The 17,885-nt window shown below is 47.6% G+C and overlaps 1 protein-coding gene across 1 annotated transcript in view; it reads left to right on the top strand.

Moving 5' to 3' along the window:
* LRRK1 (leucine rich repeat kinase 1) overlaps nucleotides 1–17,885 on the top strand; it is a 121,056-nt gene that overhangs the window by 14,239 nt on the left and 88,932 nt on the right. The gene's annotated exons all lie outside the window — the stretch shown is intronic.

Genomic DNA, 17,885 nt, shown 5'->3' with positions numbered 1-17,885 from the left:
CGGTCCAGCTCACCCCAAACCATCTCGATTGGGTTCAGGTCTGGTGACTGTGGAGGCCAGGTTATCTGGCTTAGCAACCCATCACTCTCCCCCTTGATCAAATAGCCCTTACACAGCCTGGAGGTGTGTTTGGGGTCATTGTCCTGGTGAAAAATAAATTATGGTCCAACTAAACTCAAACCGGATGGAATAGCATGCCACTGCAAGATGGTGTGGTAGCCATGCTGGTTCAGTATGCCTTCAATTTTGAATAAATCCCCAACAGTGTCACCAGCAAAGCACCCCCACACCATCACACCTCCTCCTCCATGCTTCACGGTGGGAACCACGCATGTAGAGTCCATCTGTTAACCTTTTCTGCCTCGCACAAAGACACGGTGGTTGGAACCAAAGATCTCAAATTTGGACTCATCAGACCAAAGCACATATTTCCACTGGTCTAATGTCCATTCCTTGTGTTCTTTAGCCCAAACAAGTCTCTTCTGCTTGTTGCCTGTCCTTAGCAGTGGTTTCCTAGCAGCTATTTTACCATGAAGGCCTGCTGCACAAAGTCTCCTCTTAAGGCCAGCGTCACACTGGCATATTGCATCCGATGCGAGCGCATCGGATGCGATATGCTAATGACACTCGGCTCCTGCTCGCAGCAGAGCAGGAGCCGAGTGTCATGCGTCTGTGCTCCGATTCTCTCGCCCAGGGAGGATCGGAGCACAGCTGCGGAGGAGGCGGAGAAATGAATTTCTCCATCTCCTCCATTGCTGGGGTCCGCTTATAACGCACATCACTCAGATGATATCCAAGTGATGTGCGTTGTCTCACTCGCACCCATAGGCTTATATGGGTGCAAGTGAGCCGAGAGTTTTCCTCAGTCCGAGACAATCTTCGAAAAGTCGGCTGGGGGAGCTGCCCCATAGCTTAACATTGGTCCCGAGTGCAATGCGATTTATTTATTTTTTTTATCGTATTGCACTCGGCCATTTAAAACGCCAGTGTGACACCGGCCTAACAGTTGTTGTAGAGATGTGTCTGCTGCTGGAACTCTATGGGCATTGACCTGGTCTCCAATCTGAGCTGCTGTTAACCTGCGATTTCTGAGGCTGGTGACTCGGATATACTTATCCTCAGAAGCAGAAGTGACTCTTGGTCTTCCTTTCCTGGGGTGGTCCTCATGTGAGCCAGTTTCTTTGTAGCGCTTGATGGTTTTGCCACTGCACTTGGGAACACTTTCAAAGTTTTCCCAATTTTTCAAACTGACTGACCTTAATTTTTTAAAGTAATGATGGCCACTCGTTTTTCTTTACTTAGCTGCTTTTTTCTTGCCATAATACAAATTCTAACAGTCTATTCAGTAGGACTATCAGCTGTGTATCCACCAGACTTCTGCACAACACAACTGATGGTCCCAACCCCATTTATAAGGCAAGAAATCCCACTTATTAAACCTGACAGGGCACACCTGTGAAGTGAAAACCATTCACGGTGACTACCTCTTGAAGCTCATCAAGAGAATGCCAAGAGTGTGCAAAGCAGTAATCAAAGCAAAAGGTGGCTACTTTGAAGAACCTAGAGTATAAGACATAATTTCAGTTGTTTCACACTTTTTTGTTAAGTACCGTATATACTGGAGTATAAGCCGAAATTTTCAGCCCAAAAAAATGGGCTGAAAGTGCCCCTCTCGGCTTATACTCGAGTCATGGAAGGCGGGTGGGTCGGCGGGTGAGGGGGAGCGACGACTGTCACATACTCACCTGCTCCTGGCGCTCCTGACGCGGTCCCTGCACGTCCCATGGTCTCCTGCGCTGGCAGCTTCTTCCCCTGTTCAGCGGTCACCTGGTACCGCTAATTAAAGTAATGAATATGGAATCCACTCCCATAGGGGTGGAGCCGCATATTCATTCCTGTAATGAGCGGTACCAGTGACCACCGAACAGAGGAAGAAGCTGCTGTGCCCGGAGACCATGTGTCCGGGAGAAGCTGCCGGGACTGCGCCGGGAGCAGGTGAGTACTTCATATTCACCTTCCCTCGTTCCACCGCCACCCCGTCTTCTGCGTCCCCTGCAGTGACTGTTCAGGTCAGAGGGCGCGATGACGTATTAGTGTGCGCGCTGCCCTCTGCCTGAACAGTCACTGCAGAGAGACGAGACGCTGTGGAGCAGCGGGCAGCAACGAGAGGTGAGTATGTCATTTTTTTTTTTTTTATTGCAGCAGCATTATATATGGCACATTGCTATATGGAGCATCTTATGGGGCCCATAATGAACTGCATGGAGCATTACATGTGGCACATTGTTATATGGAGCATCTATGGGGCCATAATGAACTGTATGGAGCATTACATGTGGCACATTGTTATATGGAGCATTACATGTGGCACATTGTTATATGGAGCATGTTGTGGGGCCATAATCAGCATTTGTGCAGCATTATATGGGGCATATTTTAATATGGAGCATCTTATGGGGCCCATCATAAATTTTATGGAGCATTATATGGGGCATATTTTGTATGCAGCTTCTTATGGGGCCCACCATGAACTGTATGGAGCATTATATGGGGCTCCTCAATTAATTTTACTTTTATTGGTATCTATTTTTATTTTTGACATTTACCGGTAGCTGCTGCATTTTCCACCCTAGGCTTATACTCGAGTCAATAAGTTTTCCCAGTTTACTCTGTCGCCTCATTGGGGGACACAGGACCATGGGTGTTATGCTGCTGTCCACTAGGAGGCGACACTATGCATAATCTGAAAAAGATTAACCGTGGCTCCTCCTCTGCAGTATACACCCCTGGACGGCGTCAGCCTTCTCTAGTTTTTGCTTAGTGTCGCATAGGAGGCACACCTAAGATTTTTTTAGTTTTTTTTTCCGACGGATTACAGATGAAGAAAAGTGGGTATCCTGTGAGACTCCCGGCATGGCTCCTTCCTCGACCCCCATTACGGGGTGCCCGGTTGAAGTAGAGATGGCTATTCCCCATGTCGCTTCTTCCCCAGTCCCTCGGGTGCTGGTTCAAAGTCGAGACCCCCCCTCCATCCCCAATTCCTCTAGGTTTCTGGGTTGAGGTCGAGGCGAGGATAAAGTCCCCTGAAGGTGACAACAGCACCCTCCCTAATCCCCCTCTGCGGGCATTAGGTTGAGACGCCTCAGGTAGGGCCTGTACAGGCAGCATTCTGTAGCTCCCAGCAATGGGCCAGCACACTGCGCCTGCATCCAGGGACCCCAGCCCAGCTGCGGGCTCCTGTCGGGCTGGGGGGAGTGCAGGCAGGCATGGAACAATAGAAACAAGGGCTCCCTGCGCCCCTGTCTCTGCGGCAGCACCAGCTATACTGCCTCAGGGGGACCCCTCACCGGGCCCCCCCTTCCGCTTATAGCCCCACCGCTATCCTGCCTTTAAATCCGAGGGGGTCTGGTTCAGATCCGACCCCATCCCGGACTTCCGCGCCGGCCTGGAGCCTTTCTGGGCATCAGGCATCTAATTTAGGCCCCGGCTTCGGCCTAGCTGTAGCTGTCGCCCCCCGGCCCGCCCCTCGGATGACAAATATGACACTCTACAGTGTCATAGAGGGGGTGGATCGAGACAGAAAGGGTGCGTTTTTACACAGCTTTGCCGCCTTTTTCTCAGCTCTCCGCCCCCTTCTCCCCCTGCCTCTTCTCCTCAGCGGCCATTTCTACTGCAGCAAGGATTAACCCTGCATCTCCCGGTCAGCAGGACCAGGCCAGCCAGTCTGGGGGCACAGGACTGTGGATCTTCGGCGCAGGACCTAGGGGCAAACTGGTGGGGTAAGATCACAGCTGGGTTGTTTTACTCGGCTGTGAATCCATAGTCCCTATAAGGCTCCCCTATAGGGTCCTCTGCATAGCTACCCCTGTAAGGTCCTCTGCATAGTCAGCCCTTCTGCACTCTGTGCTCAAGGTCCAGGAGAACCAGGCAAGACTGCTATTATGCATTCTGCACAGCCTGCAGGACCGCTCTCCCCAGTGGCACACTGCCAGGACTGCATCCAGACTACTGCGTCAGCCCCAAGAAGCCCCTGCCACTGCCTCGGTGTCTAATGCCATGCCGGAATGGGTCACTCAGAGGTCGCAATCTATGACGCAGTCTATAGATAACAAACCTCCACATTGCTTCAGGCTCTGCAGAGTCATGCCTCGGCTATGACCGTTACGCAGCAAAGGGAGAGCTTGACTCAGGAACAGAACGACCTGGCACATCCACGTCTAGGTCAGGACGCAAGCGGACCCATAGGTCAAGTCCATCGGCGTCATCCCATAGCACACGGTCATCCCCTTCTAGGAAGAGACACCGTAGTTCCAGGTCATCTAGACCATCCCCTTCCAGGGGCAGACAATGCAGATAGCAGTCCCCGACCAGAGAAGGCCTCCTCCCCAGCTCACCCAGCAGGGCACGCCTCAGTGATACACAGGATTCGGAAGGCATCTGTGATTCCGACTCAGACAGGGATACGGAGGGGTCCCTGATCCCAATCCCCCCCTAGCAATACAGCGCTAGTCGAGGACATAATCTCTTCCATCCATCGGGTGCTGGACATTTCTAATCTGCCACCAGAGGCCCCAGAACATAAGATTTCCTTTGAAGGACCTCTGAAGCCGCCTAAGGTTTTCTCTAACCACCCAGAGTTTAAAGCGATCCTTAAAAAAGCAGCTCTCACAGCCTGAGAAAAAATTCGCTAGTCGCAAATATCTGGAGGCAACGTACCTTTTTTCCCACAGAAGGACAACAAGGAACGGACAGATCCACCCGAAGTGGACCCCCCAGTCTCTAGACTAGCAGCACAGACCCTCTTTTCACTGCCAGATAGCTCAACCATCAGGGACGCAGCAGACCGGCAGGTAGAACGCATGGCTTGTTCAATTTTTGAGGCGGCAGGGGCCTCCCTGGCTCCCGCGTTTGCTTCAGTTTGGGCTGCCAAGGCCATCCTGGCTTGGGCCAAAAATTTACAAGCTGGCCCCCAAGCATCTGCTCCTGAGCTGTTGGACCAAGCGGTTCAAATAGCAGTTGTAGCAGATTACATGCTTCATGCAGCTCTGGATTCAGCAAGGGGCGTAGCGGGGATAGCATCAAACGCCATCATGATTCGGCGTATCCTCTGGCTGCGGAATGGAAAGCGGACGCAGCCTCAAACAAGTCCCTCACGGACCTCCCATATCTCAGTGGGTGATTTTTTTTCGGTGAAAAGTTGGACACAATGATATCCAACGCCACCGGGGGTAAGAGTACCTCTCTCCCTCAACTGAAACCTATAAGCACTTACAAGAAGTGTAACAAACCCGATTCCGATCCTTTTGGAATTCATCGGGCTGGTCCGTCTCGCGTCCAGCACAAAATCGTAACGTTCCCCACAGGGACAACTCAAGGTCGTCGCAAAGGTCGGACAAGACCTGGCAGTTAAAAGCACGCCAGTCAAAGCCCAAAGGAGGAAAACCTCAGACTTTTTCCTCCTCATGACTCACGGACCCCGGAAGACATCCCACCCGTAGGCGACTTTGCTCTTTCAGCAAGTCTGGATGCCTACTACAGAAGACAGGTGGGTCAGGGAACTAGTGTCTTCTGGATACAAGATAGAGTTCAACTTCCAACCCACTGAACCGATTCTTCCTCTCTTTTCCCTCAAAACCGCCAGCCAAGGCTCGTGCCTTCCACCAAGCTGTTTCCTCGCTTCTTCAAGCAGGAGTCATAGTACCAGTTCCCGTGGCCAGGCGCTTCCGAGGGTTCCACTCCAGTCTATTAGTAGTCCCCAAGAAAGGAGGCAGAGTACGGCCCATACTGGACCTAAACCAACTCAACAAATACGTATGGGTTCGTCACTTCCGCTGGAGTGCCTTCGGTCCATCATTGCGTCCATGAAGAAGGGAGAATATCTCGCCTTCATAGATATACAAGACGCATACCTGCATATACCGATTGCACCTGCTCATTAGAGTTTTCTCAGGTTTGCAATCGACCAGGACCACTACCAGTTCGTGGCTCTCCCGTTCGGATTCGCATGGTTCCCAGAGTGTTTGCCAACGTCATGACAGCCACCATGGACGTCCTGCACTCCAGAGGCATAGTAGTCGTTCCATAACTGGACGATCAAGGCTCCTACCTTCAAGGACTGCGAGCTCAGCGTCTCAATTACAACCGACACTCTGAGTCACATGGGCTGGTTAGTCAACCTACAAAGGTCATCACCAACCCCGAGTCAGTCTCTGACCTTCCTGGGAATGCTATACAACACCTTCAGGGGTCTAGTGCTCTTTCCCAGGGACAAGGCACTGGCTCACCGCCTAGGAGTTCGCATCCTGCTCCGCAAACCCCCTCGATCTCTCCGGTTTGCCATGAGAGTCCTCGGCAGGATGGGGCAGCAATAGAAGCGGTCCCATTTGCCCAGTTTCACCTCAGGCCTCTCCAACTAGCCATTCTCAAGTCCTGGGACAGGAATCCTTTTTTTCTCTCGACAGGGAATTCCAGCTAATGTCGTCAACCAGGAGGTCCCTGCACTGGTTGCTTAAGCCAACCTCGCTAGCAGAGGGGAAATCCTTTCTCACAGGTCAATGGAAGGTTCTGACCACCGATGCGAGCCTGACGGGTTGGGGTACCTACACCCCAGGGCACAGGGCAAGTGGTCCCCAGTGGAAGCGACCATGCCCATCAACATCCTGGAAATTCATGCCATCCTCCTGGCATTGAGGGCCTTCCATCACTTACTGGCAGCCTCTCGCATCAGAATACAATTGGACAATGCCACGACTGTGGCATATGTGAATCACCAAGGGGGGACCCGCAGTACCCAGGCGATGCGAGAAGTGTCACACATCCTCCATTGGGTGGAGGACACAGGCTCGGTTCTCTCGGCGGTCCACATTCCGGGTGTGGACAACTGGGAAGCAGACTTCCTCAGACGACAAGGAATAGATTCGGGAGAGTGGTCTCTCCATCCCAAAATTTTCTCGCCAGATCTGCCATCGCTGGGGGACCCCAGATGTGGACCTAATGGCATCCCACTTTAATGCCAAGGTCTCCAACTTCATGGCCAGAACACACGATCCGCGGTCGCTCGGAGCAGACGCTCTGGTTCAGGACTGGACCCAGTTCCAGCTTCTGTACATTTTTCCGCCTCTCCCCCTGTTATCCAGAGTGGTGAGGAAGATCAAGCAAGATGGAGTTCCAACCATCTTAACCGCACCGGTCTGGCCCAGACGTACATGGTACGCCGACGTCGTACAACTTTCAGCAGACGCCCCCTGGCGACTCCCCGGCCGCCCGGATATTCTATCACAAGGCCCGTTCTACCATCAGAACTCAGGGGCTCTCAATTTGACAGCGTGGCCCTTGAAACCTGGGTTCTAACCCAGGCAGGGCTCACGATGGACGTAATTGGAACCATGATCAGGGCACGGAAGCCAGCCTCTGACAAGATTTATTACCGTACCTGGAAAGCTTTCTTTACCTGGTGCGAATCTCGTGGCCAGACCCCACTCCCTTATTCCCTTCCCAAAGTACTTGGGTTTTCTCCAATCGGGTCTGGAGGCCAGGCTGTCCCTGGGCTCGCCTAAGAGTCAGGTGTCAGCTCTCTGTGCTTTTTTTTCGAAGGCGCATTGCTACGAAGCCTCGAGTAAGGACTTTTTCTTCAGGGGGTTTCCCGATTGGTTCCCCCTACAGACGACCACTAGAAATGTGGGACCTCAACCTGGTCCTGACAGCATTGGAGGAACCACCCTTCGAACCCCTTAAGGAGGTCCCGTTCCGCCTCTTCTCCCAGAAGGTGTTATTTTCCTGGTGGCAATCTTCTCGCTACGCAGGGTGTCTGAACTGACAGCACTCTCATGCAGACGGCTCTTCCTGGCTTTTCACCAGGATAAGGTAGTTCTCCGTACGGTCCCATCCTTCCTTCCGAAGGTTGTGTCCAACTTTCACCTCAATGACGATATTTCTCTGCCTTCCCTTTGTCCGGTCCCGGTTCATAGAGCGGAGAAGGCTCTGCATGCGCTTGACCTTGTCAGGGCATTGCGTATATATGTGTCTAGGACTGCGTCCTTCCGGAGGTCTGATCCTTTTTCTTTCTTCCGGAAGGCGGCCGCAAGGGTCTGCCAGCTTCCAAAGCTACCCTTGCCAGGTAGATCACATCCACCATACAAGAGGCCTACCGCCTTAAGAATTCTCCACTTCCAGCCAGTATTACGGCACACTCTACACGGGCGGTAGGGGCCTCCTGGGCCATTTGGCTCCAGGCTTCAGCACAACAAGTGTGTAAGGCGGCCACTTGGACTAGCCCACACTCGTTTACTAAACACTACAGGGTTCATACCCAGTCCTCAGCGGAAGCGAGCCTGGGTAGATGTGTTCTGCAGGCGGCAGTGCCCCAAGTATAGGGGCCTGTCTGCACAATATTCGTCCATTGCTTCCCACCCAGGGACTGCTTTGGGACATCCCATGGTCCTGTGTCCCCCAATGAGACGACAGAGTAAAGGAGATTTTTGTGTATTCACCATAAAATCTCTTTCTCTTAGCCTCTAATTGGGGGACACAGCTCCCACCCTGTTGCCCTTTTCAGGCCGTTGTTACTGTTGAGTTCTCATATTGTTCTTTGAGCTCGTACATTGTGGCCTTCTTATAGGCATGTCTATGTTATTCATGTTAAGTTCCTCCTACTGCTTTTGCACAAAACTGGAGAAGGCTGACGCCGTCCAGGGGTGTATACTGCAGAGGAGGAGCCACGGTTAATCTTTTTCAGATTATGCATAGTGTCACCTCCTAGTTGACAGCAGCATAACACCCATGGTCCTGTGTCCCCCAATTAGAGGCTAAGATAAAGAGATTTTACGGTGAGTACACAAAAATCTCCTTTTTTGTTGCAAAATTAGCGGGGTCGGCTTATACTCGAATTATATATGGTATATAATTCCACATGTGTTAATTCATAGTTTTGATGCCTTCAGTGTGAATGTACAATTTTCATAGTCATGAAAATACAGAAAAATCTTTAAATGAGAAGGTGTGTCCAAACTTTTGGTCTGTACTGTAAAATAAATGTTTCACCTGTAGAATCTGCATAGTGGAGTCACAACAAACTGCTCTAAAAATAATAAAGTCTCATGTTCATGAACACTTAGCTGTGTGCACACGATGCAGATTTAGTGCAATCTGCAGCGTTTTTTTCTGCTGCAGAAACGCTGCAGATCTGCACTGTGATTTACAGTACAATGTAAATCAATGTAAAAAAAAAAAATCTATGCACATGGTGCAGAAAAATCCGCGCAGAAATGCTGCAGATTTCAAAGAAGTGCATGTCACTTCTTTTGTGCATTTCTGCAGCATTTCTGCACCCCTCCATTAATAGAAATCTGCAGTGGTAAAATCTGCAGAAAATCCATGCAAAAAACGCATCAAAACCGCGCAAAAAACGCATCAAAAACGCAGCTACGTTTTCTGCCAGGAGATGCAGATTTTGTGCAGAAAATTCTGCACCCAAATCTGCAACGTGTGCACATAGCCTTACACTGTGGTCATATTGTGTTTGGCTACATGTCCGTGGCTTTATTGGGGCTTTAAAGCCTTGAAAAACGTGAATTGGTTGAGACTGCCATTGTGGCTGTTGACTGCCTTCTTGAGACGGGCACAGAAGTGCAGTTGATCTCGCATGTGTGCCCCTCAGACACTGCCGAAAGTATGCCAGTCAGAGTGCAAAGTGGCTCCAGCTGCTTCATTAAAGTCATTGGCCCAATCGGGGTTTCCACCTGAATCCTGTTTGTCAGCACTGTAGATGGAAGCCCTGACGGAGCCACTGACGTGTGGCCCGAACACAATATGATCATATCTTGAACTGTACAAAATGCAGCTTCACTTGCACAAATATCCTCCGCGTTTGCACATGTCCTAAGGCTATGTTTATAAGTTACGTTTTTGCTTGTTTTTATTTATACAAATTTTAAGCTGCATTTTCTACAGTACCACCAAAGCCTATTAGATTTCAGAAATCTCACGCACTCATTGTGTTTTTTTTTTTTTTTTTTCTTCTTCCTGGCTGAATTGGAAAGCTGCTGTGTTTTTGAAAACTGCAACATGTCACTTCTTTCAGCGTCTTTTTAAGTGTTTTTGCAGTGCTTTTTCACCCAATGAGTAAGTGCAAAAACTCCGCAAAACCTAATTTTTGTAAGCAGCTTCTTTACTGCCAAGAGAGCAGGCTTTGCCTGCAGGAAAAAAAAACGCAACATGTGAACATAGCCTTATTGTGCAATGGAAACTCAGCTATGGATTGATAGACCAGGCCGGATCACAAGGGAGGGAAATACTGATGTGTGTGTGATGTGGAAAAATCACCTATCAACTGCTGTTACTCAGTCCAGAGTGTTTCGGCACAAGATCTGTGCGTCATCTACATATGAGGCATCGTGATTACTCGCTAATCCCGCCCCCTGCAAAGTAGCTCCGCCCCCCATCACCACACACAATCCCGCCCCCCCACATCACCACACATAATCCTGCCCCCCACCACATTACCACACATAATCCCGCCCCCCCACATTACTACACATAATCCCGCCCCCCCCACATTACCACAGATAATCCCGCCCCCCACCACATTACCACACATAATCCCGCCACCCCACATTACTACACATAATCCCGCCCCCCACCACATTACCACACACAATCCCACCCCCACCACATTACCACAGAAAATCCCACCCCCCCACCACATTACCACACATAATCCCACCCCCCACCACATTACCACACATTATCCCGCCCCCCACCACATTACCACACATAATACCGCCCCCCACCACATTACCACACATAATCCCGCCCCCCACCACATTACCACAGATAATCCCGCCCCCCACCACATTACCACAGATAATCCCACCCCCCCACCACATTACCACACAGAATCCCGCCCCCCCGCCACATTACCACAGATAATCCCACCCCCCACCACATTACCACGCATAATCCCGCCCCACCACATTACCACACATAATCCCGCCCCCCCACCACATTACTACAGATAATCCCGCCTCCCCACCACATCACCACAAATAATCCCGCCCGCCCACCACATCACCACACATAATCCCGCCTCCCCACCCCATCACCACACATAATCCCGCCTCCCCACCCCATCACCACACATAATCCCGCCTCCCCACCCCATCACCACACATAATCATCACCACACATATCGCCCCCCTACCACATCACCACACATAATCCCGCCCCCCACGACATTACCACACATAATCCAGCCCCCCACCACCTCACCACACATAATCCCGCCCCCCACCCCATCACCACACATAATCCCGCCCCCCACCCCATCACCACACACAAGCCCGCCCCCCCACCCCATCACCACACATAATACCGCCCCCCCACCCCATCACCACACATAATCCCGCCCCCAACACATCACCACACTATTGTTATTAACTTCATTTTAAGTTAATTTACCACCTGCGTAAGCGCTATTAAATGTTGTCATTATTTACTTTAGTTTAATCACTAGCAGCGTTAATTAGATAGCAATGAGCGTGCCGAGCGTTAGCTGGCTGGAAACAGCTAGTGAGCCATATTGGCAATATCTGCGATATGCTACTCAGTGCGCAAACTTGTTTAACTGATGCAGTGATTTAGGTCGGACATAAGATAAGCCACCTCTTGTGCTTGTCCTACTTAACTTGCTGTATTGATTTCAGTCCTTTTGTTTGTGCATATTGTGGGTTAAACCCATGATTCCCCTGGATTTCCCTTCCTTCTTGGATGAGTAAAGCAGGTGGACCTCTGTATGCTCGAATTGAGGACATTGTTGTTGGAGGATACCAGCAATTGTAATTTTCATATATTTGAGAGAGGATTCTGAGTCCCCCAGGTCTTATTTATTCAGACAAGCATTTTTTCGCGTGTACCACATTGTTTTTATATTTTGCTTCATTAAAAGTTATTTTTTATTCTAAAACGCTATATACTGGAGAGATTTAGTTGGATATAACCATCTTCCGTATCTTACATAAGGTGCAAATGCCTCATACACATCGGGGAAAAGTCAGCCAACCCACCGATCATGAGTGCGTATGGGGCCTCCTGACTTTAACTTGACAGGTCATGTTGGGCCACGTTCCCACGATCAGGAAGGAACAGCTATTTGAACGCAGCATATTTTTGCTGTGTCCAAAATGCTGCTATCTGTTGAACGCAGGTAAATCTATGTGTGGTCACTGAACCGTTCGGATTTACTTCATCCAATACATTCTATTGATTAAATTTCTGTTGCATAAACTGGCGTCTCCGCAATAGAAATTCCCATACTGCAGTCCTGAAAGACGCGCCGCATGTCCGCATCCGTGGGTGATCCGCAGGCACACATGGACACATAGTGGATATGGGATTTCTAGAAATCCCATGCGCTTTGCTGTAACATCTGCCCGCTGCGTGTTTGACGCTGCATAAATACGTTTCGTCAGAACCGCAGTAATTCCTGATAATGGGCACGTACATTTAGAGGGGTAAAAAAGATCAAACATTAGGAATTTCATTGTCTGGTGTCTGGCAGTTACTTGGTCCCTTGTGAGATGTAGCTATGGGCGCTCTTCTTCTGATTTGTAAAATTGATTTTCTTTTTTTATAAATGTATTTTGCTCATGTTTATAAAGGCATTGTATTCAGTCGTGTGTGTGTGTGTGTAATATATGTACAGTGGTGCAAAAAAGTATTTAGTCAGTCAGCAATAGTGCAAGTTCCACCATTTAAAAAGATGAGAGGCGTCTGTAATTTACATCATAGGTAGACCTCAACTATGGGAGACATACTGAGAAAAAAAATTCCAAAAAATCACATTGTCTGTTTTTTTATCATTTTATTTGCATATTATGGTGGAAAATAAGTATTTGGTCAGAAACAAACAATCAAGATTTCTGGCTCTCACAGACCTGTAACTTCTTCTTTAAGAGTCTCCTCTTTCCTCCACTCATTACCTGTAGTAATGGCACCTGTTTAAACTTGTTATCAGTATAAAAAGACACCTGTGCACACCCTCAAACAGTCTGACTCCAAACTCCACTATGGTGAAGACCAAAGAGCTGTCAAAGGACACCAGAAACAAAATTGTAGCCCTGCACCAGGCTGGGAAGACTGAATCTGCAATAGCCAACCAGCTTGGAGTGAAGAAATCAACAGTGGGAGCAATAATTAGAAAATGGAAGACATACAAGACCACTGATAATCTCCCTCGATCTGGGGCTCCACGCAAAATCCCACCCCGTTGGGTCAGAATGATCACAAGAACGGTGAGCAAAAATCCCAGAACCACGCGGGGGGACCTAGTGAATGAACTGCAGAGAGCTGGGACCAATGTAACAAGGCCTACCATAAGTAACACACTACGCCACCATGGACTCAGATCCTGCAGTGCCAGACGTGTCCCACTGCTTAAGCCAGAACATGTCCGGGCCCGTCTGAAGTTTGCTAGAGAGCATTTGGATGATCCAGAGGAGTTTTGGGAGAATGTCCTATGGTCTGATGAAACCAAACTGGAACTGTTTGGTAGAAACACAACTTGTCGTGTTTGGAGGAAAAAGAATACTGAGTTGCATCCATCAAACACCATACCTACTGTAAAGCATGGTGGTGGAAATATCATGCTTTGGGGCTGTTTCTCGGCAAGGGGCCAGGACGACTGATCCGGGTACATGAAAGAATGAATGGGGCCATGTATCGTGAGATTTTGAGTGCAAACCTCCTTCCATCAGCAAGGGCATTGAAGATGAAACGTGGCTGGGTCTTTCAACATGACAATGATCCAAAGCACACCGCCAGGGCAACGAAGGAGTGGCTTCGTAAGAAGCATTTCAAGGTCCTGGAGTGGCCTAGCCAGTCTCCAGATCTCAACCCTATAGAAAACCTTAGGAGGGAGTTGAAAGTCCGTGTTGCCAAGCGAAAAGCCAAAAACATCACTGCTCTAGAGGAGATCTGCATGGAGGAATGGGCCAACATACCAACAACAGTGTGTGGCAACCTTGTGATGACTTACAGAAAACGTTTGACCTCTATCATTGCCAACAAAGGATATTTTACAAAGTATTGAGATGAAATTTTGTTTCTGACCAAATACTTATTTTCCACCATAATATGCAAATAAAATGATAAAAAAACAGACAATGTGATTTTCTGGAATTTTTTTTCTCAGTTTGTCTCCCATAGTTGAGGTCTACCTATGATGTAAATTACAGATGCCTCTCATCTTTTTAAGTGGTGGAACTTGCACTATTGCTGACTGACTAAATACTTTTTTGCCCCACTGTATATGAATGCAGGGGACTTGATGCTGTAAGGCATCATTACCATAATCCTCTGGGACAGAAAAATGTCAAGTTTTGTTTTCTGAACAAACAGACCAACCTTGTAAAACAATACGAGGAATATTTATTCTGCTGGTTTAAATTCCAGGATATTGTTACGTGAACATATTTACCCTGAGGAACATATTCTTTGGTGCCGCCTGCCATTTAAGCCTCTTTCACACGTCCTGGTGATTCCTGTACAGGAAAAACCAGTACTGGTGAGATCCATCATCCGTGTACATATGTGATGTCTGTGTGCTGTCCGTGGTCTGTATGTCCGTATTTCACATCTGTGTGATGTGTACCGGCGCCTGGGAAGAAGAGGTACAGTTCACGCTGATCCCAGGAGCTGCCTTATGAAAGCAGCTCTCATCATTGTCTCCTGCTCACGCTGAGATCAGTGCGACCAGGAGACAATGATGGGAGTTATATTCAGCACCCGCTGTTTCGCTCTTGTGTTGAATAAATAATTAAATTTAAAAAAAAAATAAAAATGGCGTGGGTTCCCGCACAATTTTCATAACCAGCAGAGGGAATGCCCACGACTTGGAGCTGATGTTAATAATTTTAGACAAGGGACAATACCCATAAGATTCCCAGGATATTAACAACAACTTGCAGCTGTTTGCTTAGCCTTTCCTGTTGAATTTACGGGGGAAACAAGAAAAAAATGACCTAGGGTCTTCCTGTAAATTCACACCAGCAAAGGCTACACCGACAGCTGTGGGTTGATATTAATAGCCTGGGAAGGGGTCAGAGATATTGCCCCCCCTAGACTACCAACATAAGTGCTTTGCTGCCCCAGAATGGAAGCATCCATAAGATGCGCCAAATCTGGTGATCAGCCTTGCTCTTCCCACTTACCCTGTGGCGGTGGCAATGGGGCGATAGGGTTGGGGGGTTGATGTCACCTTTGTACTGTCTGGTGACATCAAGCCCAGGGGTTAGTAATGGAGAGGCATCTATAAGAACCCATAGTCATATTGTAAAAAAGACACATCCAGAATAAAGTCCTTTATTTGAAATAATGCGAAACACCCTGTTTGACACATTTATTAAAAAATAAAGTTATTCTTACCTTACGCCTATTACATTGTCCGTATTTGCAGTCCTTAAAAAAATGGATATGTGAAGAAGGCTTTACAAAGAAAAGTTTCCAATGCCAGCCAAGCTTCACTCCCCCTATGTACTAATAGTGATTGCAGTTACACGGGCCAACAAGTGAGTCAGACAATTCTCACTTGTCAGAAGAGCAACTAAAAGTGATTTTACCATTAACAAAGTAGTGTGAGGCAGTGACCGGTGTTATATGCGAGGGTCACTGTGTCCCCCAGGATGCGCATAGAAATGTATTAAGACTGCTGGAGTGCATTGCAGTCACGGATATAGCTGTGATTGCAGTGCAAAATAAAAGTAAGTTTGCTCTTTGGCAAGCTATTTGTCCAAGGCAGATTTAAGAAAACTCGGCATTGGCTTTTGTTTTTGGAGTGAACTACAGGATGGTAATGGGGAGTTCACTCCCTCCAGGCCGGGTCTTACAAGTGGCAATGTGAAAGCGTCCTTCACCCCCACAGGATGAATGAGACATTGGGCTGAGTGTGATAGAGACATATGGAGTCCTCCAGAAGGAGACATATACAGTGCCTTGCGAAAGTATTCTGCCCCCTAGAACTTTTCAACCTTTTCCCACATATCATGCTTCAAACATAAAGATACCAAATGTAAATTTTTGGTGAAGAATCAACAAGTGGAACCAGGGTGGATTGATTTAAATCACGCCGATTTAAATCATGATTTAAATCACGATTTAAATCAAAAGATTTTTTTCTATTTAAATCGGATCGATTTAAATCATGATTTTAATCATGATTTAAATCACTGATTTAAATCAAAAGGTTTTTTAAATATAAATCACGATTAAAATGAGAAGTGAGAGCAGTGCGCATGTGCGCCCATAGTTACACGGACGAAACTAGGGGCAACGATCTAACGCCAGGGTGAGGGGGGGACCCCAAAGTAAGTAAAAATCTTTTTTGTTTTACTATATGGCAATAGGTAGGTGTTTAAAAGCAGCATGTCTTAATTGTATAAACTATTAATAGCCTCCACATTTTGTTCATACTGCCCCTTTAATTCCACACTTCTAGCTTGGTTTCACTTTTGGTTTAGTTTCTTTTTCCATTCAGTTGACATGCCCAAACTTGTTGGATAGTCAGCATCCTACAGAAACCTCTGGAAGAGCATGGCATTGTGAATGTTACACATATACAGCCTTTATTCTACTGAGTTAAACAACTCAGCTTTATCTCATGATGGAAGAACCTTTGGATGGTAAAATATTTTCCTCAAAAAGCAGTTTATTGAAAAAAATCCGATTTAAATCAAAAAAATCCGATTTAAATCAAAAAAATCCGATTTTTTTTATTTTTTTAAAAAAACATTGATTTTTATCCACCCTGAGTGGAACACAATTGTGTAGTTGAACGAAATTTATTGGTTATTTTAAATTTTTGTGGAAATTCAAAAACTGAAAAGAGGGGCGTGCAATATTATTTGGCCTCTTTACTTTCAGTGCAGCAAACTCACTCCAGAAGTTCATTGTGGATCTCTGAATGATCCAATGTTGTCCTAAATGCCTAATGATGATAAGTATAATCCACCTGTATGTAATCAAATCTCCGTATAAATGAACCTGCTCTGTGATAGTCTCAGGGTTCTGTTTGAAGCACAGAGAGCATCATGAAGACCAAGGAACACAACAGGCAGGTCCGTGATACTGTTGTGGAGAAATTTAAAGCCGGATTTGGGTACAAAATGATTTCCAAAGCTTTAAACTTCCCAAGGAGCACTGTCCAAGCGATCATATTGAAATGGAACGAGTATCATACCACTGCAAATCTACCAAGACCAGGCCGTCCCTCTAAACTTTCATCTCAAACAAGGAGAAGACTGATCAGAGATGCCACCAAGAGTCCCATGATCACTCTGGATGAACTGCAGAGATCTACAGCTGAGGTGGGACAGTCTGTCCTTAGGACAAAAATCTGTCGTACACTGCAAAAATCTGGCCTTTATGGAAGAGTGGCAAGAAGAAAGCCATTTCTCAAAGATATCCATGAAAAGTGTTGTTTAAAGTTTGGAACAAGCCACCTGGGAGACACACCAAACATGTGGAAGAAGGTGCTCTGGTCAGATGAAACCAAAATCGAACTTTTTGGCAACAATGCCAAACGATATGTTTGGCGTAAAGGCAACACAGCTCATCACTCTGAACACACCATCCCCACTGTCAAACATGGTGGTGGCAGCATCATGGTTTGGGCCTGCTTTTCTTCAGCAGGGACAGGGAAGATGGTTAAAATTGATGGGAAGATGGATGGAGCCAAATACCGGACCATTCTTGAAGAAAACCTGTTGGAGTCTGCAAAAGACCTGAGACTGGGACGGAGATTTGACTTCGAACAAGACAATAATCCCAAACATAAAGCAAAATATACAATGGAATGGTTCACAAATAAATGTATCCAGGTGTTAGAATGGCCAAGT

Source organism: Ranitomeya variabilis, chromosome 5 (assembly GCF_051348905.1).
Source record: "Ranitomeya variabilis isolate aRanVar5 chromosome 5, aRanVar5.hap1, whole genome shotgun sequence".
In the NCBI taxonomy this organism is placed as follows: domain Eukaryota; kingdom Metazoa; phylum Chordata; class Amphibia; order Anura; family Dendrobatidae; genus Ranitomeya; species Ranitomeya variabilis.
This window is presented reverse-complemented; position numbering and strand designations above follow the sequence as displayed.